This window comes from Stegostoma tigrinum, chromosome 15, assembly GCF_030684315.1.
Source record: "Stegostoma tigrinum isolate sSteTig4 chromosome 15, sSteTig4.hap1, whole genome shotgun sequence".
Taxonomy (NCBI): domain Eukaryota; kingdom Metazoa; phylum Chordata; class Chondrichthyes; order Orectolobiformes; family Stegostomatidae; genus Stegostoma; species Stegostoma tigrinum.
Window position 1 is genome coordinate 63,085,054 of NC_081368.1, and position 27,541 is coordinate 63,112,594.

The 27,541-nt window shown below is 40.6% G+C and overlaps 1 long non-coding RNA gene across 1 annotated transcript in view; it reads left to right on the plus strand.

Annotated features, from left to right (window-relative positions):
• Positions 1-14,125, plus strand: part of LOC125458857 (uncharacterized) — a 71,626-nt gene extending 57,501 nt beyond the window's left edge. Inside the window, exons 2-4 of the long non-coding RNA XR_007248916.2 lie at positions 50-247; positions 901-1,043; positions 13,299-14,125. This is a non-coding gene — a long non-coding RNA (uncharacterized LOC125458857). The remainder of the gene's footprint in view (positions 1-49; positions 248-900; positions 1,044-13,298) is intronic.
• The last annotated feature ends 13,416 nt before the right edge of the window (positions 14,126-27,541 follow it).

Here is a 27,541-nt window from a genome sequence, read left to right on the forward strand (position 1 = left end):
TGTGCTGTGTGACTCTTCAACTGTATAACATTGATACCTATTCTTTCAGCATTTTCACAGGCCTTCAGGAATGTCGAGATTTATCTTGGAACCTACCATTCACCTGTGTTGGAAAAATTCCTGATGCTCCTTTGAAAAATAGACCAATTTTGGTCCCAGCTCTCTGCCTGAGTACATATTGGATTGTCTGTTCCAATGCAAGGATTGAAGAAAATCTGGTAATTCTTCATCCCTCCAGCTGACTATGGTATGGTCTCTAATTAATTCTTTTTTAAAATCTACATCCTGTAGATGATGTGTCTGTTAAAATGCTCTCAATTCTTTCCCCTTGTCACTGATATTGTTGAGTGAATCTCACCTGTTCTGTGGCTAAATTTCTTTTGGGGGCTTAAGTACACCATTAATATCTTAAATAGCATATTGAATTCTGTAATTGTTTTGACCATGTTTTGTCTTTCCAAAATTTTATCAGATATTGAATGTACAGCATGTAAAAAATGTGCTGGTCTCGTTTCACTGATCTTTTATGTGCAAACCCGGTGCAGTTCCATTGCACTGAAATTGTTAGTTCCAGAGTTCCCACTTCTGACTTCATTGTGGGCCCTGCATGTCATTGATTGGCTATGGTAATGTTGAAGTCTCTACTAGAGCTGCCATTATCAATTATCCCGAGTGAAACTGTTTTACACCTGAGATAATAGGAACTGCAGATGCTGGAGAATCTGAGATAACAAAGTCTGGAGCTGGATGAACACAGCAGGTCAAATCTAGGCCCGAAACGTCAGCTTTTTTGCTCCTAAGATGCTGCTTGGCCTGCTGTGGTCATCCAGCTCCACACTTTGTTATCTCTTTTACACCTTTTGGACAGTAAGAGTCTTTATTTACATTTCTGCATTGCAGGTTACCGAATATAGCTCCCTTAAACCGGATATTGGAGAAAATCATCCCACAGCGATAACTGCATCTTTGCAAATAGCTTTCTATGAAGTTGATGATGACAGTCCTTGCTTTTCTCTTGACCGCAAATCCTGGGCCAATCCTGTGTAAGTGAGCCAGAGTTAGTCACCCGAAAAGTTGTGTAAGACTATGTGCAATTATACAGAAAGATGAATAGTCAATATCTCTCAATTAATTTTCTCCATAAGGTGAAGGCAAACTTAGTTTTGTAATGGTGCTGTCAAATGCCTCAGGAAATTATATTTGGCTAAAGGTGCTTGATATGTTGTTGGTGTAAGCTGATGAATAAAACTTGCGTATGGATAATTCTGTGAGTGATTTGGAAACCTCCTGCATCTAAGGAATTACATTTAAACTGTTTTGATTATTTACCGGAAAAGTTTAAAAGCATTGGAGTGTTTACAAAAAAACAACTGTTCATATCTATAAAGCAGCTGTCAAGTATATTAAAATCCCTCTGATATCTTATCCAAATCTTAATTCCCAATGCACTCACCAGTCAAGTATTGAATACAGTATTGAATACAGTACGTAGGTACTTAAATATGTATTTAAGTATTTACATTATTGATAGAGTTAGTGACCTTATTTGGTCATTAGTTTAAGTGAGCGCATGACAACAGTCTCTTTTGAGGTCGTAAGTTCCTGGGAATTTGAAATGAGCAAAAGCTCCCAGTGCCCTGACCCTTCATCCATCCTAATGAATCTTTCTTTTTGTACATCATCTGTAATCACCTCTGATCCCAGTGGCGATGTCAACCTATTACTGTTACAAAGATTGATTAGATTGTTGATCATGTGAACATAGTTTAAAAGCATACTCCAACACCACTTCTCTTTTCTTCTTGAACACAACATGCAATATAAATGTGGTAGTAGCCCCTCTGGAAATCTATTTCTGATGTAATGTTGATTGTTGCTATAAAAAAAACTATTAAAGCATAAAGATTTTTTGATTCAAAATGAGCACAAAATAATAAATATTCTGTCTCATGCCTAAAGCAGGAAATAATCGATGTCTTTGAAGTTAATGGGAAGATACACTAAGAAGATAAAAGGGCTCAAAACAAACAAATTCCCATAGTTAGCATTTTTCCCAGAATGCTGACTTGGGATGACAAGGAGATTTGTGAAAGTTAGTTTGAGGGCTAATCGTGGGATTAAATTCTTCTGTCATCGCAGGAAGTTTTCAACAGAATTTACAACACATGCATCTAGAAACATGCAGCATGCAAAAAAGAGGACTAGCACCAAGTTAGGATACAATCTTTGAAGATTTTTATTTAAAACTGAAGGACCATCCTGGTAACAAGAGCATAAGGTGGTAGTGGTGTGGTGTTAACGTCACTAGAGATGCAAACCAGAAGTCACGGGAAAAGGTTTGGGGACATAGATTCAAATCTCACGATGACAAATGATATTTGAATTAAATAAATTCCTAGTCTAATGCTGCCAACGTCACCACTGTTCATTGTTGTAAAGACCTGTAAAGCTCACTAGTATCCATTAGAGAAGGATGGCATGGTGGCTCAGTGGTTAGAGCTGCTGCCTCACAGCTCAAGGGCATGGGTTCCATTCCAATCTTGGGCATCTGTGTGGAGTTTGCATGCTCTCCCCATGTCTGCATGGATTTTTTTGAGGTGCTTGGTTTCCTCCTACAGTCCAAAGATGTGCAGGTTAGATGGATTGGCCAAGCTATATTGTCCACAGTGTCCTTGGATGTGCATGCTAGATTAGACATGGGAATTACAGGGATGGGGTGGGATGCTTGTCAGAGGGGCAGTGTGAACTCAATGGACTGATTGGCCTGCTTCCACACTGTTGCAATTCTCTGAAGGAAATCTGCCATATTTATTTGGTCTGGCCTGCATGACTGAGACCCTCAAAATGTGGCTAATGCTTCATTGCTGATTAATAATTAGGGATGGGCAGTAGAGATTGGCCAACATCACTGACATTCCATGAAAAAATTAAAAGAAAAGCCCCATTTTGCCTATTCAGATAAGGGCCAAGTGCTCCTCAACTCAATTAAAAAGAAATTGCTTGAATGTCCATATATAGTTCAAAAGTGCAATAAAACCTTTCATTGGAGGTTGAAAGAAGATTACAGGAGGACAGGCCGGAAGCAGTAGCAACATCCTTAAAAATGAGGTATCAACCTGGTGAGGCTATGGCACTTGTGTGCGAATTAACATAAGCAGCAAGTGATAGTCAGATCTGAGAGATTCTACAATCAACTCGGCAGATCTAAGCTCTGCAGACCTGCCATGAATGATGATGGAAAAATAAACAACTCACTGGGGCAAGCAGCTCCAAAAATAACTCCATCTACAATGACGACAAGTCTAGCCAATAAGGTCAGAAGTGGGAATGTTAGGTGATGGTAGTATACTGTTCAGCAATATTCACAACTCCTCAGATGCTGAAGCAGTTCATGTCTAAATACAGAAAGACGTACAAAATAGGCAGTGGCAAGTACCATTTTGCATGACATGCGCCAGGCGATTACTATTCTCAACAAGAGAGAATCTAACTATTGCCAAAAATGGAAATTGGCAGAAAAGCTCAGCAAGTCTAACAGCATTCGTGGAGAGAAATTAGAGTTAACATTAGGGGTTGAGTGACCCTTCCTTAGAACCTTCACTGGACCTGAAACATTAATTCTGATTTCTCTCCACACATGTTGCTAGACTTGCTGAGATTTTCAATGCAATTTCTATTTTTGTCTCTCATTTACAGCATCCATTGTTCTTTTGGTTTTTATCTAAGTGTTGCCCTTTGATATGTAATTATAATTGCTGAATCCCCACTATCAACATTCTACGGGTTACCAATGACCAGAAACTGAACCAAACTTGCCATATAAATACTGTGGCTACAAGAGCCCACCACTAGCTTGAAGCATTGCAGTGTGCATCTCACTTCCGGGTTCCCAAAAGCCTATCCACTATCCACAAGTCACAGGTCTGGAGTGTGATGGAACACTCTCCACTTGCCTGGATGGATGCAGCATGACCAACACTCGAGGAACATGAGAAAATGCCGGACTGCTAGATTAGCATCATATCTACAAACATCCACTCCATCCACCACTGATGCTCAGTCACTGCAATGTAAGATGCACTGCAGAAATTCAGTGAAGCTCCTTCGATAGCATCTTCCAACTGTACAAGCACTTCCATCTAGAATGACAAGGACAATAGGTACATAGGAACACGACCATCTGCAAATTCCAATGCAAACCACTCACCAGCTTGACTTGGAAATATATTGCCATTTCTTCACTGTCGCTGGGTCAAAATCCTGCCTCCCTCCTCCAACAACAGTATCTTGGGTCTACCTACACCCAATGGGTTAGTTGAAGGAGGTAGCTCACTACCACCTTCCCAAAGGCAACTAGGGTTGAGCAATAAATGCAGACCCAGTCATTGAAGACACTGGATGAATTAAAGGAACTTTTCAGATACCATTTACAATAGCTCAATCTCAACAAATGGGAAATAAAAATGGCCATGATTGATGGGCTTGAAAAGTCTACAGGTCCAGTAGCAACAGCTCAGTTGATAACAAAGGCAGGGACATTGTCACTGACTGCAATGGTGTGTTGAATTGAACACGAGGGAGAACATAGTCATCAATGAATCATTAGACTCCATAAAGAGACTGCCTGTAACGGAAGAGCTGAATATTAATATAGAGTCCAAGAAAATTGCAAAGTGACTTGACATAAACTCTAAGTGCCAATGCTATTCTGACTGAACTCCAGGAAGCAGGTACTTCTGTGGCATTGAGGAGACCAGCTGAAATTGAAAGCTTTCTATTTCTGCTGGTCTCCTCAATGCCACTTCTTCAAAGTTGGAAAGGATATTTTCTATTTTCTAACCAACCTGCTCACAGATATTATGGCATTACACTGGAGCAGGTGGGACTTGAACCTTGGCCTCCTGGCCCAAAGGTAGGGACATTACCACTGTACAACAAGAGCCCCCCACCTCAAAGTTAGGAGAAACAATTGAGCAGCATTAAAAACAGGTGCCGGCGAGGTGAGTTCAAATTGATTTGATGAACATATTGTCAAAGGACAGAGGGAACATTTTTTGACATCTGTTGTGTACAATTGGACCTAATTCAGCAACTGTCCAGAATATATTCAGTGACCAGCAATGTCCTAGTGCTTTGTTTGCAAATACATTGTCATCTGGCGGGAGCACAATGTTTTTCAAATTAATTCTTTCTTCTTTCATAGTTCCAAAGAACTGTTAATAATCCATCATCATCATGTCAGATTTAAATCTATGCTCCAAACATTACAAGTACACAATGTAATTAAATCAACAAACAGAGAAAATGTTTATCTTTGAAGGCATTCAAATAAACAGCGACAATTAGGGCCAAAGAGGGAATAAAAGGACAAAACAAACGGCACTTTACTTAAATGGACGTAACATTCAGAGCAAAGTAAATGAACTAACTGCTCAAATAGCTATTTATGGGAATGCCATTATATTTTCTTGGTTACAAGGAGATCAAAGCTGGGAACTAAATCTTCAGGAGTATGTGACTTTTCAAAGGTAGCAAATAGTGTTCTGGTATCTTTATTAAAATGTGACGGAACATGTGCAACAGCAAGAAATGATCTTGGATCAGAAGATGTAAGATCCATATGGACGGAGGTAAGAGACAATAAGGGGGAAGAGAACACTGACCATCCAGTAACTATAACAGTAACTATACTGTAGGATAGACTGGGAGATGAGATGGGCAAATCAGAAAAGATAGTACATTTAATTATTATAGTCTTCATGGTAGATTGGGAAAATCAAATTAGCAGAATCAACCATGAGGAAAAATTCAGAGTGTATTTAGGAGAGCATCCACAGTCTGTCACAGTTCCAAACAAGGTTCAGGCTATTTTGTATCTGTTAATGTGTGGTTTAATAAATAATGTCAAGGTAAAATATCTCATAGAGAACAGGGACCATAGCAGGGGAAAATTAGCATTCAGTTTGCAAGAGAGAAACTTGAGTCAGAAACAATTATATTAAACTTAAATGAGGGCATTTACAGAGGTATAAGGTAATAGTTGGCTGAGGTCAGCTGGAAAAGAGTCTAGCAGCAAAGATGGCTGATGAACAATTACAGAAACTCAAGAAAATAGCTGATATCTCAGAGCAAAGTTATACTGCAAAGGGGAAGAAGGATCCCAGGAAGGGAATAAACCAACTAGTGCTAACCAAAGAAAGTTAAAGATAGTAACAAATTGAAAGAAAAGAAAACAACAATGCAGCAAAATTGGCAGTAACCTAGAGTATTGTGAGAATTTTTTAAGAAAACAACAAAAATAAAGAGGGAGATAATAATCTTTGAAGGTAACATAAAATTTGACAGCAAACTTTTCTTTAAATATTGCAATGATTGGAACCACGGTGGATCCTATTAACTATGAGATCCTTGATTGTGGTTGTCAACTTGGGCCGATCTGGGAGTTCTAGCTGGCAGATATAAACAGGAGGTTCAGAGTCTCCTTACTTCAGGGACTGACCCCAAGCTGGCTGTCCAAAGCTAGTGTATTGTGCATGTGTAAATAAAGAATGTCTTGGGGATGGGATATCGGCCTCCACGTGGTCACCTCAAATATGTAAAACACAAAAAAGAGATCAAAGTTAACTTGGGTCCCTTGGAAAATGAGGCCAGGGAATATTAATGAGGAGACTTGAAAATGCAGAGGAGTTGAGTAGTTTGTATTAGTTTTCACAGCCGAAGATACTAACAGCTTTTAAATGTTAAATAATCTAGGGCAATAGGGAGAGAAGAAATAAATACAATAACTATCACTGAAACAAAAGTGCTAATGGGACTAAAGAGTGATGTGTCAGATGAGATGCATTGTATAATAACAAAATAAGTAGCTATAGAAGTAGTATACGAGTAGTAATCCTCCAATAACCCTTAGATTCTGGAAAGAGTCCAAGTGATTTTTTGCACTTATTTGCTCATGTGATGCAGGCTCTGCTGGCTCTGCTAAAATTTATTGCCCGTCCTTAATTGCCTGTGGGGCTGTTAAGGGTCATTCACATTGCAGTGTGGCTACTCATTGTAGGTCAGAACAGGTGTCTTGAATCACAGGGTGTGTCCAAATGGTCCAAATCAGATTCAATTAAATGTAGTTAAGAGAAGACTCAACAACATCAAATTGCTTAAACATGACCATTTATTGAGTCATAATAAAAGACGAAAAAAGGAACATTTATCAAGTAAATAAAATGAATGAGAAAGATTGTTAAAAAACGCTGAACCTTAAACCTGCCTGCCCATCGGGGACCCCTTGATCGACGGTCGGCCTGGAGGCTAAGGTTGCTCCAGGCACGATTCGTGATCCCGGTCCGAGGTGAAGTCTGACTACTTGGAACAAAGCTCTTTCTCCAATGCAGTGTGACAAGCAGCAAGCACAGAAAACAAGCTGGGCCAGTATAGAAAAGCAACATTGATTATGATGTCTTTGGCGCATACAGGAATGTTCACAGGACTCATTCAAGGGCGCACAGCTGTCAAATATCATCAACAATTTAACCCTTCAGCCCATCCTATGGACCAGGTAAGGATGCCAGTTTCCTTTCCCTAAAGGACATTAGTGAACCAGAAGGGGTTTTTCCAACAATCGATAATGGTTATGTAGCCAAAATTAGACTAGGCTGTTTTGTTTGAATTCAAATTTCGCTAGGTGTTATTGTGGGATTCAAACTCTTGTCTTCAGAATGCTAGCTTGAGATTCTCAGTTGTTAGTCTAGGGCCACTGCCTCCTATTGAAAAACTGCCAACTTAAAACCTTAATTCAAAAAAGAGGCAGACAAGAAAACAGATAATTATAGGCCCATTAGATTAACACCTATCATTGTAGAAATGTCAGTGTTTATTATAAAGGATGCAACAGCAGAACTTTTAAAAACACATAATGTGATCAAGAAAAGTCGGTAAGGATTCAAGAAGTGGAAATCATGCCTTAATTTCTTAGAATTCTTTGACTAGGTAACTAGATAAAGAGGAATCAAAAGATTTTTATAGGTGTTTGATTGGGTACCACACATACGGTTAACTCATTAGATAATAGTTCCTGGTGTCTGGGTAACGTATTAACATGAATTTTATGCATACATTAACAGTTTTGGTCTCCTTATTAAAAGAAAAATATTCTGGCATTAGAGACAGTCCAGAGAACGTTCACTCAGTTGATCCTGGGCTTGTCAGGATTTACTTTTGAGGAGCAAGATGGGTATGTACTCATTGGAATTTGGAAGAATAAGGGGCCACATTGTTGAAGCATACAGGATTGTCAGGTAGTTTGACAAGATGGATGCAAAGTGACTGAGAGCTAGAATGGCATCCTTTGCTGGTCAGAACTATTATTGTGGCCCGTTCCCATTGGCAAAGGATCTAGGCTATTACATTTAATTTAGCCCTGCTCAAGGGTCCCAGACAGAATTTAAGTATTCCTTTTCTCAGCTCATGATCAGTATGTTGGTAATTTGGGTTATTTATTTTCTTACCCTCAGAATGAGAATCTCAATTAAAAAATTCTAGACACAAGATTTTTGTCAGTATCAAAATAAAAAAAAGATTTTATACATATTATCACAATTTACACAATTATCCCAGACTCTTAAAATCACAATATGTCGCTCACTTATCTCACACAAAGACTGAATACGGGTAAAGAAAATCAATTAAATTGTAACTGATAATTTTCTCATTCACTTTGGCAGTAGGTCTGCAGTTTCTGAGATGAAGCTGATACTGTTATTGAAGAGAAAATCTGATAAAGTGAAGGATTCTCAGTAGGCTATGAGCTTTCTTGCAGTAAAATTTCTGGGGGATTTGTTCTCAGGAGAACTCAAAGTGGAACAAATTGATGGGTGTCTTTCCCTCCTGTCAAGATAAAGCTGCTGATTAACTTTGACTTTAAAAGCAGACACCAAAATTGTTCCCTCTTCAAGTGATTTCCACAAGCTCAAAATCAATTTTTTTTTCAAATATCCTCAATAGATTGTCATTTGGTATCTCAAGAAGTTGAGATACCTAGTAATTGTATTTGATTCATCCACTTAACTTGAAATTACCCTTTTGCCTTAGCTTCAGGAAAGCTATTATTATAATGATCAGTCAGGGATTTTCGTTTTGTTTTCTTTTCAGACATGGGAGTGGCTATAATCCACAGTAGAAGATAAATGAGTCTCAGATGGCCTTACTTTACAGCCTCTCATCCAATTGTTACAAATGGCCGTACTTGCTCACATGCATGTGCTGTAGCAGCCAAAGCTTTTGAAGTATACCCAAATAAAGTGTATTTGGTAACTAACACTAAGGATAAAAGAATAAAGCGATGAAAAGATATGATGGGTTAACCAAAGTTGATTTATCCTGACTTTTTAGAAAAATCCACTTTATATTTTGCATACATAAACACAAGTGCAGTTTCCAAAATCAGAAGCAAACATATGCAGTCATCAGACAGCATCTGAAGAGCAGAAAAGTCAATGTTTCAGGCTGAAACCCTTTGTCAGGACTGGGGAGGGTGTGGGGAGCCCAGAAATAAATAGGGGGAAGTGGGGTGGGGCTTGGGGGAGAGTAGGTGAGATGGAAATAGATTAATGTGGGGAGGGGGTTATTGTGGTTGGTCAATGGGAAGGGTGGAGTGGATAGGTGAATCAGAAGATGGACCGTTTGGGGTGGAGAGATTTTGAAGCCGGTGAAGTCAATATTCAGGCCATTGGGCTGTAAGATCCCGAGGTGAAATATGAGGTATTGTTCCTCCAATGTTTTTGGCCTCACTCTAATAGTGCAGGAGGCCAAGAATGGATATGTCACCAGGGGAATGGGAGGGGGGTGTTAAAGTGGATGACAACTGGAAGACCGAGTTGGCTGTTATGTGCAGAGGGCAGATGCTTCACCAACTGGTCCCCAAGGCTGCTTTTAGTCTCCCTGATACAGAGGAGACCACACTGGAAGCAATGGATGCAATAAATGAGGTTAGATGAAATGCAGGCGAATCTCTGCTGGATTTGGAAGGATTGTTTGGGGCTTTGGATGGAGGTGAGAGGAGATGTGTAGGGGCAGGTGTAGCACCTCCTGTAGTTGCAGGGAAAGGTACCGGGTGTGGTGGACAGGTTGGAGGGGACTGTGGAGCTGAAGAGGGAATCGTGGAGTGAACAGTCCCTGCAGAAATTGGAGAGAGAAATTGGTGGTGGGATCTGATTGTAGGTGACAGAAATGTCAGAGGATGATGTGTTGTATTCAGAGGTTGGTGGGGTGGCATGCGAGGACTAAGGGGACTCTACCCTTATTGTTGTTGGGGGGAGATGGTTTAAGGGCAGGAGCACAGGAAATGGGGGAGATGCAATTGAGGGCATCCTTAATAACAGAGGAGGGGAAATCATACCCTCTAAAGTAGGAGGATATCTGGGAATTCCTAAAGGAGGAAGTAGTGGGAGCAGTTGCGGCGGAGGAAGAGGCAGAATTTTTTGCAGCACAGTGGGTGAGAGGAGGTATAGTCGGGGAAATTGTTGGGAGTCAGTGGGTTTGAAATGGATGAGTGGTGAGTCAGTTTCCGGAGATGGAGGCGGAGAGGTCCAGCATCTGCAGTCCTTACCGTCTCCATATGCAGTCATCATTCATTATAGGATCACCATTGTCAGCAAGCTTCATTTGATTACATGAAATTGTTGGCTGAAATTCATAACGATATTAAGAAAATCAATCTCTCTTTCTTACCGTTACAGATCAAAAATTGGTTAATAGCTTCCATTCAAGTTGATTTTAGCAATAAGACAACACTCTAGTTTTTCAATTATTCCACACTTCACGTATAACTAATTACTTATTCAAGTTGCATTGGCAAATGTGGTAGCCATTTCCTGCACAGTAGGAATCATCAAATTGCACTGAAATGAATGACCAATTAGCATTTTATTTTTGGATGATGTTGGTTAAGGGAGGAATATTGTCAGGAACCCTTCATCCACCTGCTTATCTAATCAATTCACGCACTGACCCATTTACTCAATCATCTATTTACCCCTTCATTAACATTTGAACGCTAGAACATTCAAAGTACTGTGTGACAGCTGGGGCAGAAGAGGTAGATGTGTTCTGTTTTCCCCTCGTTCTGCTCCTCCCTGACTGTGTGAACTGGGGATGCAGCGCTGTGCATTTCTTTGACTGCGAAGCTTGGAAGGATCTGTAAAATATATGCAGCAGCATTAAGTCAGGGCGAAAATCAGTCATCCTTACTTCTGTCTAAAACTTCAACCTAATGATTTGAAACCCAGCATTGAAGCAACTTTGTAAAGTTTGCTCCAGGAATTCGCATGTTTGTGGGAAGTCCAGCATTTATTGTCCCTTCTTAACTGTCTTGGATTGCATATCTGTGACCCACAACTGTGCCCTGTACTCTGTTCTGCTACCCTGATGCACTTTGTATGGCACAATCTGCCCCTCTAGCATGCAAAACAATACTTTTCACTGTATCTCGGTACATGTGACAATAACCAATCAATCAATCAATCAATCAACTGAATGGCTCATTGAGTCATTTCGGAAAGCAGTTAAGTGTCAACCACATAGATGTAGCTACTTGTAGACAGGACCAAATAAGGATGGCAGGTTTCTTCCTCTGAAGGACATCGTGCAAGCCGAATGGATTTTAATAACAAAAGCTAATTTCATAGCCATTATCAATGAGATTAACTTTTTGTTTTTGATTTCTTTATTACTTGACTGCCATGGAGATATTTGAACTCATTTTTCCAGCATATTAGTTTAAACTTCCAGGCCACTGTCAGGTAGAATTACCATAATGTGATTATGCCCTTATGGGCATGTTTGTGGCACTTTGGTCAACAACAGAGCTGTCATTTACACTAGCAATATACGATCACACTAACAGCATTAACTATATCCACACTCCTTAAGAATAAATGAATCAGTCACTGTTAATTCTTTGTTTACGCAAAATTCAGCTTGTGTAATCTGAACATGTTTTGCAAGTGCATTACACAGTGAAAAGTCAGAGCCATAATCATTACTTCCAAGATCTTCAGGAGAATGGTTCAAAAGGAATTTTTCATTCAGAAAATTGTTGTGTGGAATGAAGTGGCTCCATCTGCAGTGTTATGATTCTGTCACTCTGTGGTCAATGTATAATTTAACTGGTAGAAGTCCTTCTGGATTTACAAAAACAATGCCCAGTTTGACAAATTTAACAACAAATTTAGTGATGAAGAATACTAGGATTTTTACAATATCAGTGTGATGTAATTGGATTTTGATAAGGGTGCTGGGGAGAAATGTAGATGACAAAATCAACAGGCATAAGATTACAGGCATTAAAGGCATTGTTTCACAATGGTCTAGATTTTCCTCAACTGTATTACTTGACTTCCCGATTCTGGCCACTATTTTTCAGCTGGAGTTTGCAAAGCCTGACACATTGTTTGGAGATAATGGATATCAAAACCTTTGTGATACAGGATTTCGCAAAGTACTGGGGTGGGTACATACTGCAAGTGGGCTGCGCAGGGTTACTCTGCTGACTCTACAAATTCTGAGAGAATCTACCAAAATTGTGGCAGACAGCAGCTTTTGCCACTTCTTCTGGCATAAGCACCCACTGCCCATAAGATCCTCTTTGCACTCCCCTCCAAGGCCATGAAACATCATAGACAAAAATATTGCATTTTTAATCACACTCCCCCTTTCCTTTACATTTGCATCTCTCCACTATTCCACTCACAACAGGTGAATAAAGCATGACACCATGTTATATGGTATATATTGGCATCTAGGTGCCAAGTCACTTGATACTTGAAGCCAGTATTTAAACATCTGTTAAGCTTCCATGTCTGTAGGTATCGCACAAGACCCAGGGGGATGTCAAAATGGTTTTGAAGAGGTCAGGGCAAGGAGCATCACGACTGCATCAGCCTGAGGGAATTGAGTTGCAAAATTGAGGTAGTTCTGGGTAAAATGCAAATTATAATTGGAGGTCAAAAGAAACCCCACAGCCAAAACCTTATTTAAATTTCTTAATACCTGAAGAGCATCAGGATTATCTGGCGCAATCATTCGAATCTATTCTCAGTTCTATATAAATAGCATGTAATAGTTTGGAGGCGTTCATTAGTGAAGATTGTATCACATTGCAATTAGGTTACTCAGGTCTAAAGTTTACTTGAGGGTGTTGGTAACTGCAACAGGCTCCCCAGCAGAGGTCCTCATATAATGTTATCAGCGCTCAGGCTAATGTTGCTACATGAAGTTCTGATCTGTGCTTTCTTATTTAATTACAGGGTGCCAGCAGAGAGGTTGGAAAGTGCCTTGAACCAATGTGCGATGCCTCAAGGTCTGCTGAAATTGGATGTCCAGACGTGTTGAGGGTCACCCATGAGTAAGGGAGTAGAGAAACTGCGGCAGTTTCAAACTCTGAAAAAAAATACTTATACATTCTACGTTACAACATTAAAGATTACAACAATCGTTGTATTGGCAACTTCATGAATAGAACAGAGAGCCTGTAAGTCTACAAACCCACAACATCCTGCTCTGGATCACGTATTGTCAGTACCCTTCCCATGCATAAAAAAGCAAAGCTCAATGTGTTATTTGAATGAAGATGTAGGCACATTCTTACATAGTCAATTAGTCAGAGAAGTAACTTTGTGAACTAACTGTTAAAGATACAGATTATTGTTTAAAAACTTGGATTGTATATTATGTTAAAGCTTAATATAGCCTTGGTTATGAGATTAATTGTAGACCATTCAAGGCCTTCACATAAACAGCAAACTTCAGGGAATGAGTTAGACCCTGCACAGACTTCAGATCTGCTTTTTTTAACAATGGCAATGTGAATGAGTAATCTGATGAGAAGTTGGAAATAACAGGAAGCTACAACAACTAATAATAGCCATTCTGCACAGACACATTGGTACATTTGAAATGATCAAATATAAATACTGTTTAGTTTTCTATATCTGACTGTGGTCTAACCCCGACAGTGTTGTTAACTATTGGAATATTGCACTTATCTCCTTGGGCCCTTTGTTATACTCAAAATCTTGTTATTGATAAATCAATTGATATGCAGAAATTGAGTTCTTTCAAAACTCAGGGCACCTTCACGGGACAAAAAAAATGTCTTCAGCACACATTAAACTATTATAGTAAGATAACAACTATAAGAGAGAAATTTCAAGCTGCTCAGACATGCAAGCATTTGCAGAAGCTAGCAAGAAACCAATCTCTTGCTCTTCTCTGACATCTATGATATCTGCGTATGTGCAACAGGATTTCTCCTTAAACTGAAAAGACCTGAGATTGAATCGTAGCACATACGTTAGTTAAGAATGAATGGCAAGAGATGTGTCAATAAGTCTGCTGTTGATCCATCAAAACCAGATTGACAGTGGCATCACAGCAACAACAGCATTAATGTCAGGAGCTGGCACCAGGATCACATAAAAGAAGGCCCAGTACTTTTGAGCACTCCTTCCATTTTGTAAAAATGCAACTTTATTAAACTTGAACTCATACTATACATTCTGAGTAACAGCTAACATGGAATTAATCAATATGAATGAGTTGGAAGCTCTAGAGAAGTTCTAGAGAAGTTTAGAAGGCTTAAAATAAACAAGCCAAGGGGATGATGGTATTTACCTTCAAACGTTTCAAGAAGTAAGAATTAAATTTGATATCATAGAGAGAGAGAATAGGGGAATATCCCTAGGTGGAATATCCCCAGGTGGAAAATCATTTAACATGAAATCAACATTAAGTATAGAAGTTGGGACATCATGTTGTGGTTGTCCAGGACATTAGTGAGGCTACTTTTAGAATACAGTGTACAATTCTGGTTGCCCTGCTATAAAAAAGATATTGTTAAATTCAAGAGGGGCAGAAAAGATTTACAAAAATTTTGCCAGGGTTGGATGGTTTGAGCTATAGAGAGCAGCTGAATAGACTGGATTTTTATCCCTGGAGCATCGGAGGCTGAGGATAAGCTTTCATAGAGGTTTATAAAATTATGAGGAGAATAGATATGGTGAATAGGCAAGGCTTTTCCCCCAAGGTAGGGGAGTTCAAAACTAGAGGGCATAGATTTAGGTGAGAGGCGAAAGACTTAATAAAGTTTTTAGGGTAATTTGTTCACACAGAGAGCGGTGCGTGTATTGATTGTGCTGCCAGTGGAAGTGGTGGAAGCAGATACAGTTACCACATTTAAAAGGCACCTGGATGGGTACACAGGAAGGATTTAGAGGGATATGGGCCAAATGCTGGAAAATAGGACAAGGTCAGATTGGAATGGCTGGTTAGCACAGATGAGTTAGATCAAAGGTTCTGTTTCTGTGCTGTATGACTCTATTACACAAGAGCATAAACCTTTAGTTGAATTTTTCATTCAGAATGCAATATTCTGATAATCAAGCACTCCTCTTGTACAGCAAGTATTAACTTAGATTTGAGACCGAAAAGGGGTTTTACTCAGCATCCATCGAGCATAGAGGCAAGCAGAAAGTGTTGCCTCAGCTGAAGTTTAGCTATTGGTATTCTGTTTGTTTTCATGTAGAAACTTGTTTTGGTCTTTTCTTTTCTCTTCTGATTGCTGTCTGAAGGCTTCAGCTACACCTTCTAAATTGAACAAGATGATATGGGCAACTAATTTGGAAAGAAAATGACTAAGGAAAGAAGACAACTTAAGTACATAATTAAGATGCAATACTGATAAAGCTGCTTCCATTTCAACTAAATGACTTAATCATTTACCACTTGCAAAGTATTTTTGTCAGGAGCGAGCTGGGTCATTTTCTATGGATAAATTCAATGCAATAAAAATAATGTCTTTGTTGAATCACCTTACAAATTCATCTTTTTAATTCTGTTCTGCAAGTTAAAAAGTATTTGCTCTTTGCACAGGTTTGATCTCCTTATCCAAAGGAAGAATGCAACAATATTCATCAGATTAATCCCTGGGATGGTGGGATTGATTTATCAGCAGAAAATGAGGAACCTTAGCCTGTACTCTTTGGAATTTAGAAGGAAGAGAGGCGATCTCAATGCGACTTAAAACATTTTTACAAGGCAGGACATGGTGGATATACACAGAATGTTTCCTTGGCTTGTTGTTCTGGAAGCATAATCTCAAGATTAGAGCAGACCATTTAAGAGTGAAATGAGGAGGAATTTATTCCTTCAGACAGCGGTGAACCTTTGGAATTCTCTGCCCTGTGGAAGCTCAGTCAATGAGCGCATCCAAGGAAGAAATCAAGACAGAAAGATTTCAGTAAACTAATGACATTAAGAGATAGAAATAATATGCTATTGTGCTGGAAAATGCAGTAAAGTGAAATTTAGGAAATGATCAGCCATGTTTTAGAATGGCAAGGGCAGGCCCAAGGGGCTGAATGGCCTATCCTTGTTCCTATGTTTGCAAACTCAATAGTGATGACACCCCATTGAGAGGCTTGTGTTTTTTTTTTACAATTCACAATTTCGGTTAGCATTCAGTTACATTCCTTTCAATGACAAGTAACTTTGGTCATTGGCCCAATGGAATATTGATTTAAGCTGGCATGAAGAATTGGTCAGACCTAAGTGGAAGAAGAGTGCATAGCTCTGAAGTATGTGCTGGCAGCAGCTTCTGGAACTGGAGCTCCATGCAGACCCATGTTGAACGACTTGCACAGACCCTCTGAGTGACAGCCACACACCTTAGAGGGGACATTGCTTTTCACTGAGTTTGGCAGATGGCTCTGTGGTCAGGGAATTCCGACTGCAGGCTTATTATAATGCAAGGCGTCATTTCAGCAGCTACACTGTAACCAGCTGTGGCAATGCTATTTGGAATTCGTACTAGCATTTTAACAAATAAAGAAATTAGCAGTCATATTTCATAAATATTAACTTGAAAGGCAGGGTTGGGAAACAATCTATTTCACATATTTGAAGTTGCAATTTGCAACAATGGTAAATATGCCTTTGCTATGCAGTACTGTTTATTTATTGCTAGATGATGGCATATATTGGATTGTGAACTTAAGAAAACGTCTATTCATTCAACTCTCAAATGGGAGGACATGTGATGCAAAATCTGATTATCCCAAAAGCTAAAGTACAGTGGCAATGGTTCTCTTTTCTGCGTTGAAGTAAATACCATTGTCAGATCCGTCGCTGACACTGGATTCAACTAATAAATCAAGCATGAAAACTAAAAGCTGGAGCAAAACCAAAGTAGCAAAAAATAATCATCTTGGCTTTGGTTTCCTTGCGGTCAGGTATGGCTTTGGTCAAACAGTTTAAAATTAGCTTTTGATTGCACAAGCGTGGTGACAATTGTGCAGGTCATAGTCTCTCCTTTTCTTGTTTAAACCAATATCACAACCTAGATTAGAATTTTCTCAGCTCAGTTAAATTCAGGTGGTTCTTTTGATGTGGAGAATTTTACTCACAGCTTTGCTTTTCACAGTTTCCTGAATGTTCAGTTACTGGACTTGATAAGTATCATTGTAGCACATGAAGTATGAAGTACAGAGGTTGCTATCCTCATAGAAACTGCGTACAACTCTGGTCTCCCTACTAGCGGAAAGATATTGGCAAACTTGAAAGTTGCAAAAAGGAGTTATATTCATAGAGATGTACAGCACCAAAACAGACCTTTTGGTCCAACTCATCCATGTTGTCTAAATATCCTAAATTAATATAGTCCTATTTGCCAGCATTTGGCCCATATCCCTCTAAACCTGATGTTGCCAGACTTGGAAGATTTGAACTATAGAGAGAGGCTGCATAGGCTGGGGCTATGTTCCCTGGAGCGTGGGAGGCTGAGGGGTGACCGTATAGAGGTTAATAAAATCATGAGAGACATATTTAGAGTGAACAGACAAGGTATTTTTCCGAGGGTGGGGGAATTCCAAAACTGGAGGGCATAAGTTTAAGGTGAGAGGGGAAAGATATAAAAGGGACCTAAGGAGCAACTTTTCCACGCAGAGGGTGGGGCATGTTTGGAATGAGCTACCAGAGGAAGTGGTGGTGGTGAGTACAATTACAACATTTAAGCGGCATTTGGATGCATTCATAAATAGGATGGGTCTACAGGGATATAAACCAAATGCTTGCAAATGAGACGAGATGAATTTAGGTTATCTGGGTGGCATGGATGATTTCAACCAAAGGGTCTGTTTTGGTGGTGTACATCTCTATGACTCTATGAGGTGTTTGTGTATGGACAGTGAATGTGCAGCAAAAGTAAACAAGCAGGCAGGTCATGGTGTCAATTAGTGTGCAAGCCTGAACTGACACAAATGCTGAGAAAAAAAGGTGTAAAGCTGAATGAACACAGCAGGCCAAGCAGCATCAGAAGAGCAGGAAAGCTGACGTTTCAGGCCGAGACCTTTCTTCAGAGATTGGGGAGGTGAAGGGAATTCTGAAATAAATAAAAAGAGACGGGGAGGCAGATAGAAGACGGATAAAAGAGAAGTGAAGAGGAGACAGACAGGTCAAAGAGGTGCGGTTGGAGCCAGTAAAGGTGAATGTAGGTGAGGAGTTAGGGAGGGGATAGGACAGTCCAGGAAAGACGGACGGGTCAAGGAGACTAGATGAGGCTAATGGGTAGGAGATGGGGGTAGGACTTGAGGTGGGAGGAACGGTTAGGGGACGAGCAGGGCTGTTTTTGGGGTACAGTTGGGGGAGGGGAAATTTTGAAGCTTGCGAAGTCTCGACCCGAAACGTCAGCTTTCCTGCTCCTCTGGTGCTGCTTGGCCTGCTGTGTTCATCCAGCTCTTCACCTTGTTGTCTCAGATTCTCCAGCATCGGCAGTTCCTACTATCTCTGACACAAATTTTGTTGCTTAGGGCTCAAAAGTCCAGCGAATGCCTCACCTTAATCTCGCCCAGCTGAACAACCATTCAGCATCAGAAAGGGCCCAAGTACTAATGCTGCTTAATGGGTTCAATGTTGGTTATTTTTTTCTCTCTGTGTCCAGGATTATGCATCTTTTTGATGTTTTCTAAAGTGCTTCAAGATTCAGGCACTTATTAGAAATGTTGTGGCAGGTGCAGAAGAACCTTGTTGACTCTCCAGGCTTCAGCACAAACCACATGCCCCCCAGCTGGAATTGGATAATGAAATAAGCCCACATAGAGCAGGGCAAGCAATTTAAGGCAAAGAAGAGGAGGAGAAAGGCTTTCAGCAGGAGACCAGATCTCTTGGATGTTCAGCACAGTTTACCTACCCGAAACTCAACGGGGAACATTGAGTGAGATATCAGTACTTCTCTGTCACAACTACAACCTCAGAACAGGGCAAGGATCATGCAGTTGTGATGCTAGAAATAACAAGAGTAGGCAATTAAGCCAGTCAAACCTGTGCATTCATTTAGCTAATGACTCATCCTCCACCTCAATACTATTTTCTTAAAGTATCTCCTTTTCCCTTAGAAGTTTTCAATATCTAGAGATCTATCAATCTCTGTCTTGAACATAGTCATGGACTGACTTCTTCAGTTCTCGAGGGTGGACCATGCCAAAAGTGCATCACCCGTTGAGGGTGGAAATTCCTCTCAGCTCAGCCTTAATTGACCCATTTCTTGCTCTGAGAGTGTTTCCCCGGTAGTAGATATAGCAGCCAGAGGAAACGTCCTTCCTTTATCTACCTGGTCGAACTCTGCAAGAAGCCTGTATATTTCAATGAGATTCCCTCACATTCTTCTCAACTGTACAATCTCCTCTAGCTTTCCTTTCAGGATTACCTGATGGGAGAATCTGAAAATATCTGTCAAGTGGGTGCCAAATATTTCCATGCCCTATGCCATTGATTGTGGGTTGTCTATTAGGTCTGTCAATATACAAAGCATTTTGTGTGTGGACATAAGAGCCTTCTTCCACGACTTTCTCCATTAAAGGTCTCATCTCAGTCCTTTGAGGCAGGTGCCTTGTGGGTACATATCCCCTATAGTGAGCTAATAGTTGCACTCTTGTTGACTGGTGCACTGTAGTCAGAGCAGAAATGAGTAAGTTCCATCACTAATGTACCCTTTCAGAAATGGGGAAGGTCAGTTATGCAGCTGGTAGCTGTAACTTTCGCATCGAGTAGTGGTGTTGACCTTCATCATCACTGAACCTTTGCCATTTCTCCAATTCCTGGCAGTTCTTGGGCATTGGAAATGAAAACAGAACAAGAGTAAGATTACAATGGGAGAATGGGGTAGGGTGGGTGATGTAGAAGGGACATATTTGTGCCGTCTGCAGCTTGTAAATTAGTAGTTTGTGGGTTGAGAGGGAAGTGTGTTTGTAGAATCATAAAATCCCTACAGTGTGGAAGCAGGCCATTCAGCCCATCAAGTCCATACCGACCTTCCGAAGAAAATCCCACCCGGACTCAGCCCCTACTCTTTCCCGGTAACCCTGTATTTCCCAGGGCTAATTGGCCTAGACTGTTCATCACTGGACACTATGGGCAATTTAGCATGGCCAATGCACCTAATCTGCGGTCTTTGGACTGTGGGAGGCACCCAGAGGAAACCCACACTGAGAACGTGTAAACTTCACACAGACAGTCGCCTGAGGGTGGAATCGAACCCAGGCCCCTGGCGCTGTGAGGAGCAACGCTAACCACTGAGTAAGAAATAGACTGGGTAGGTGGACATTGCCATTTTGCATGGGTCCAACTGTGTCATTTTGACCATAACCCTCCATGGAGATTCAAAATGCTAGAGCATCTATTTCCTGTCAGTCACTTCCTGATGCTTTCAGTTGTTCTATAGAAAAACCAGAAATGTGTGAGTGTGTATTGATGTGGCTGTCTTAGCTAATTAGCCAGCAGTGTCCACATTGTTTGGAATGCAGGTGTGAACCTTTCAACAGCGCTGAGTGCGTGTGAGGGCAAAGTGAAGCATTAATATTTCAAGTATGAATCAGACGTTGTGCGTCGTAGGAAAGAGTGGTTTGAGCAGTGACTCAGGAGACCAATAGAGGCAGAAAACCTGAGCGCTCTCTCTCTTTCTTCTATGCCTCCAGCTCCTCTTCTGGCTTTCGTAAGTCAAATCCAGCTCCCACAGGACCCCACAACCCAATCTCGGCACAATGCACCTCATAGTTTAAGAGACTGTGTTTTAAAACTTGCTGTTTAACAAAAGTTGTTTTAGTTAGTGGCCTCTAGGAATGGCTTGCAGTCATGTATAAGGCTAAAGTCACATTCCAATGACTTGAAGGTGCTGTCAAAACAGACGGCTGCACATTTACATCATTGTACCTTCTATGATAATGTAATGGCTGCAAGTTTCTTTTGGGAATGAGCAGATGATGTTAAAGTAGTACCAAGCAAGTCAGATTCTCAATAGGAACTTGTCTTGGTAGTTTTTTTTTAATTGAGGATAACATTTACTAACATAGAAGTACAGAATGTTGTAGTCTTTGCTTTAACATGAAACAAAACAAAGTTTTATTAACAGAAATGAAGACAAACAAGGAAAACAGCCATTGTATTCCTATATAAAGATTTTTAAAACATACAGTAATGATTTAAACATGACAGAGCTTACAAATGTTGGTAAAATTCTAATAACAGCCAGTACTGCATCCCCAGCAAGACCCAGCCTAACTCATTTCCAAACAAGGGGCATTTTTGGTTTATTTTAATATGTTGATGTACTTGTAGTGATTAAATTTTCAACTCATTCCTGGAGCTGTAGATAATTGCTTGTAATTATTAGCAACCTCCAAACGTGTAATGTCATTGGAAGAAACCTAGACCTGATGCAGTTCCTACTTTTTTAACAACTTCATGCGCTTGTCTTTACCCGTTTATCCTTAAAATTCCAGTCTGGGATTCAAAATAACTTCTTAATCAAAGATAATTTACTGTAATAACTATAAACTCCTTTTCTTAGGATTGCTGCTCAGCATGTTATTCTATCAATATTATCAACACTTCAGGTTTTGACACATACTTCATTCTCAAACCACTTTCCAGCACAGACTGAATGACTCTGGCATGCTCATTCCCAATGTCCTTTGGGTAATTCCCTTGGAACTCTGGTAACTTGCTCTCTCTTGGATTTACATATTTCGTAGTTTTCTCTCAAAAGCCAATTATCTATTCCCAATATATGGCCAACCTAAATTTGGTTATTAAGTTGTAATTCCAACAAATACAGATTTGAAGAAAATGATATTAAAATATGGATACACAGATAGCATAGTTTCATCATACTTCTACATTCCATAGTCATTGAAATGGAGGCATCTGTCTGCAAAATCTCACCAGGAACAATTGCCTTGAAGGAATGTGAACAAATATTCCCTATCGCATTCATATCTACTCAATCACCAGGGCACACAGTTGAGTGCAGACATAATTGTTGAACAATGGGACTTTGGAGTTTAAAATTTGACAAGGTATCATCCAATTAGGTCAGCCATGTGTCTAGAATTAAGAGACCACAGCTATATTTATGGTAACTAGTGTTGCAAAGTTGGAAAGAGTACTTATGGATTGGAAGGCAGGAAATTAAAATTTGGTGTTTGTAAAATGCTGGTGGTGAAGGCATTGTGTGGTCTCTTTAAACAATGATGTGCTTTTTGCTTTGTTTAGAGATTTAAAATGGATGCCTGTGAGCAGCATCTTGGAAGTTTGTAAGCACATGGAGAGCACCCAAATCAAACATTTGTATCAAAAAGACACACAGTTAGCAGGCCAAGCAGCACTTCTTACCAAGACAACAAGGTTTTGAATTTAGTCAATCAATTTGAACCAGACATCAATTACCAATTAAATTTAAATCTGATGGTTTAGACAACATAGGACCTTCTTACTATTGTAAGAAGTTGATATGTCATCAAGGGTATAAAAGAAGGGGGAAGTTGGACAAAGCCCCAGAACTAGCTGCCATCTGCCAAAGCTAAGAGCCCTCAGCTCTCAAGACAGAATGACTTGTTCTCACAGACTCCTCCAAGTCTTAGAGAAAGCACCATCTAAATAGCAACGGTACCCACGGCACAGCCAATTAACATACCTGACAGAAGATTTGGCAGAGAAGGCACAGAGCATTCAGGAAGACATATAACCTGGCTGTAATTTTGAAAGTCTAATTTTTATTATGTAAGTGGGTCTTTTATCTGTTGGAACATCATGCCATTAGAATCAATTTTAATAGTTTAGTTAACTTGTTCATTGTTAAGGTTAGATAAATAAATTGTTACTTGTTGATTTTAAAGTGAGTATTAGGGTTTTCTTTTATTTAACTATGAGCATTTGCTGAAAGGCAAGTTACACCACTTTTCACACTCTTTTTAAAGATTATAGCTGAGATGTTCCTCTTAGGGCGTTTTGGTTTTAGTTCTCAGGTTGGTGGGAGTGTTAACCTCTGCTTTATAACACTAGTTATTTGGAGAAGGAATGTCACAACACAAGTTTGCCAACACGTTACACAGTTAATCATTTATTTGCTCTAAGCCACTGAGGCAGTGAGACATTAAAGAAGCAAAATCACTAACCATGAAAGTTATCTGAAATATATAAAAGAAAACGTATATGCTGTTTGAATTCATAAGCTTTAACTGGAATCTCAAGATTGCAGCATCAGTTCAATTCTTCCTTTAATTGACTCATTGTTAGATAAAGTTTGGACGTTATCATTTTCCACAATACTCAGTTTAGACCCTTCATCTCTTGAAGGTTTGACAATACAAATGTACTGCAAAATAATTTTATAATTTGACTTATTCATTTTGTAGCAAAGCCTTAAATTAGGCAGGACCACTTTTCCTTGGGATGGCCTAGTGGTATTATCATTGGACTGTTAATCCAGAGACTGGGCTGTGCACAAGCTGGACCCAAGCTTCCTAAAGCTGGTCATTTTAATGCTGTGTCTCATGTCCATGTATCTGTCCTCAGCGTGCTGTAGCATTATGTGAATCACAGCGCAAAATGGAGGAAACACATCTCAGCTTCAGCCTCAGCCGTTTAGAGATTTCTGGACTCGATCTTGAGTTCAACACCTTCAAATGTAAACCAAATCCAATTTCTTTTAGTTTTACTTGTTATATTGTCTGTCACCATGCCGTCTCTCCCCCCACCTCACCCCAGTGGGACTGTCTGTCCTTTCCATTATAAAGAGCAAAGAAGTGAGAAAATTACAGTGCAGGAACAGGCCCTTCAACCCTTCAAACCTGCACTGACCCAGGTCCTCTATCTAAACCTGTTGCCTGTCTAGATATATCTTAAATGATGCTATTGTGCCCATCTCTACCACCTCCGCTAACAAAGTGTTCCAAGCACCCGCCACCCTCTGAGTACAGAATTTTCCACCCATGTCTCCCTTAAACTTTTCCCCTCTCACCTTGAAATCATGACCCCTGGTAATTAAGACCCCCACTCTGGGCAAAAGCTTCTACCTATCCACCCTGTCTTTACCTCTCATGACTTTGTAGATGTCAATCAGGTCCACCCTCGAGCTCTGTCTTTCTAATGTAAATAATCCTAATCTTCTCAATCTCTCTTCATGGCTAGCGCCCTCCATACCAGACAACATCCTGGTGAACCTCCTCTGCACCCTCTCCAAAGCATCTACATCCTTTTGGTGATGTGACGACCAGAACTGTATGCAGTATTACAATTGAGGTGAGAGCGAGGACAGGGGGCTGTTGGGAAGTAAGTTTCCCATTTAAATACTTACCCCATGGATGCAGCAGCCTTAATTTTTGCAGCAGCAATGAGACTGGTGTGAGTGAGAACCAGGCGGCTGCCAAGAAGATAAGTTCTTCATTTCGGCAGAGGAGCTGAGTGAGAGCAGTCGAATGGGAACGGTCGAATTGCGCTCTGTGAAGGTGACTGAGCTGATATATTTGGGCAGTGGTATTATAGTAGATCTAAGCTAAGCTTAAGAGTAAAAATGGCAGGAAATCCCAGACCCGTATTATGCCCCTCTTGCTCAATGTGGGAGCTCAGGGATGCGGCTGATGACCCTGACTCCTACATGTGTGGGAAGTGTGTCCAGCTGCAACTCTTGTTAGACCACATGATGGCTCTGGAGCTGCGGATGGACTCACTTTGGAGCATCCACAATGCTGCGGAAGTCATGGATAGCATGTTTAGCAAATTGGTTGCACTGCAGATTAGGATTGCTGAGGGAGAAAGGGAATGGGTGACCAAAAGGCAGAGAAAAAGCAGGAAGGCAGTGCAGGTGTTCCCTACAGTCATCTTCCTCCAAAACAGTATACCATTTCGGATACTGTTGGGGTAGATGGTTCACCAGGGGAAGGCAGCAGTAGCCAGGATCATTGCACCATGGCTGGCCCAGCTGTACAGAAGGGCGAGACAAAGAGTGGGAGGGCTATAGTCATAGGGGATTTGATTGTAAAGGGAGTAGATAGGTGGCTCTGTGGTCGAAAACGAGACCCCTGAATTGTATGTTGCCTCCTGGATGCAGGGGTCAGGGATGTCTCAGATCGAGTGCAAGACATTCTGAAGGGGGAGGGTGAACATCCAGCTCTCGTAGTGCATAGAGGCACCAATGATATAGGTAAAAAATGGGATGAGATGCTACAAGCAGAAATTAGGGAATTATGAGCCAAATTTAAAAGTAGGACATCAGAGGTAGTAATCTCAGGATTGCTACCAGTGTCACGTGCTAGTCAGAGTAGAAGTGAAAGAATAGGCAAGATAAATGAGTGGCTTGAGAGATGGCACAGGAGAGAGGGGTTTAGATCTTTGGGACATTGGGACCAGCTCTGGGAGAGGTGGGACTATTACAACTTGGACGGTCTACACTTGGACAGGGCTGGAACCAATGTCCTAGGGACTGCTTTTGCTAACGCTCTTGGGGAGGGTTTAAACTAATGTGGCACAGGGATGGGAACCAGATGAGGAGGTTAGTGGACAGTAAGGAGGTAGCAACTAAATCTTGTAAAGAACACGATAATGAAGTCACTGTGACTAAGGGGAAGAGTAGGCAGAGAGCAGATGATGAACGCAAAGGGACAGGTGGTCTGAGATGCATTTGTTCTAATGCGAGAACTGTAGTAGGTAAGGCAAATGAACTCAGGGCTTGGATTAGTACCTGGGATTATGATGTTATTGCTATTACTGAGACTTGGTTGAGGGAAGGGCAAGATTGGCAACTAAATATCCCAGGATGTACATGCTTCAGGCAGGATAGACAGGTAGATAAAAGGGATGGAGGAGTTGCATTACTGGTCAAAGAGAATATCACAGCTGTGTTAAAGGAGGGCACTACGGAGGACTCAAGCAATGAGGCAATATGGGCAGACTCAGAAATAGGAAGGGTACAGTAACAATGTTGGGGCTGTACTACAGACCTCCCAACAGCGAGTATGAGATAGAGGAACAAATATGTAGCCAGATTATGAAAAGGTGTAGGAGCAACAGGGTGGTGGTTATGGGAGATTTTAATTGTCCCACCATTGACTGGGATTCACTTAGTGTTAGGATCTTAGATGGAGCAGAATTTGTAGGAGCATCCTGGAGGGTTATCTTGAGCAGTATGTAAATAGTCCAACTTGGGAAGGGGCCATACTGGACCTGGTGTTGGGGAATGAGCCCAGACAGGTGGTTGAAGTTTCAGCAGGGGATTACTTTGGGAATAGTGATCACAATTCTGTAATTTTTACAAAACTCATGGACCAAGACAAGAGTGGTCCTAAAGGAAGAGTGCTGAACTGAGGGAAGGCCAACTATAGCAAAATTTGGCAGGAGCTGGGGAATGTGGATTGGGAGCAGCTGTTTGAGGGTAAATCCACATTTGATATATGGGAGGTTTTTAAAGAGAGGTTGATTAGAGTTCAGGACAGGCATTTTCCTATGAAAATGAGGGGTAGAAAGGGCAAGATTAGGATGGCAGGTGAAATTGTGAGACTAGCAAAGAGGAAAAAGGAAACAAACATAAGGCCTAAGCAAATGAAAACAGACGAAGCTTTGGGAGAATATCAGGACAGTAGGACCAATCTGAAATGAGGAATTAAGAAGGCTAAAAGGGGTCATGAAATATCTTTGGCAAACAGTATTAAGGGAAATTCCAAAGCCTTTTATTCATGCATAAGGAGCAAGAGGGTAACTAGAGAAAGGGTTGGCCCGCTCAAGGACAAAGGAAGGAAGTTACGCGAGGAGTCAGAGAAAATGAGTGAGATTCTTAACCGCCCCCTCCCCACAAGTATAATATAGATGCTGTCCCCTCCACACTTCAACACTGATGAAGAGTCATCTGGGCTTGAAACATTAGCTTGTTCTTTCGCCATGGATGCTGTCTGACCCATTGTGACATTTGTTATTTTCAGTAAAGTTCTGGGGACCTGAATTCAAATTCCACCGTCTGGTGTGGCAGAATTTGAATTCAAATTCTGCCACAGCAGACGGTGGAATTTGAATTCAATAACCATCTGGAATTAAGAATCCAATAATGACCATGAATCCATTGTTGATTGCCGGAAAGCCACATCTGGATCATTAATGTTCTTTACAGAAGGTAACTACCATCCTAACCTGGCCTGTACTTTACTACTATGTGACCCCAGACCCACAACGA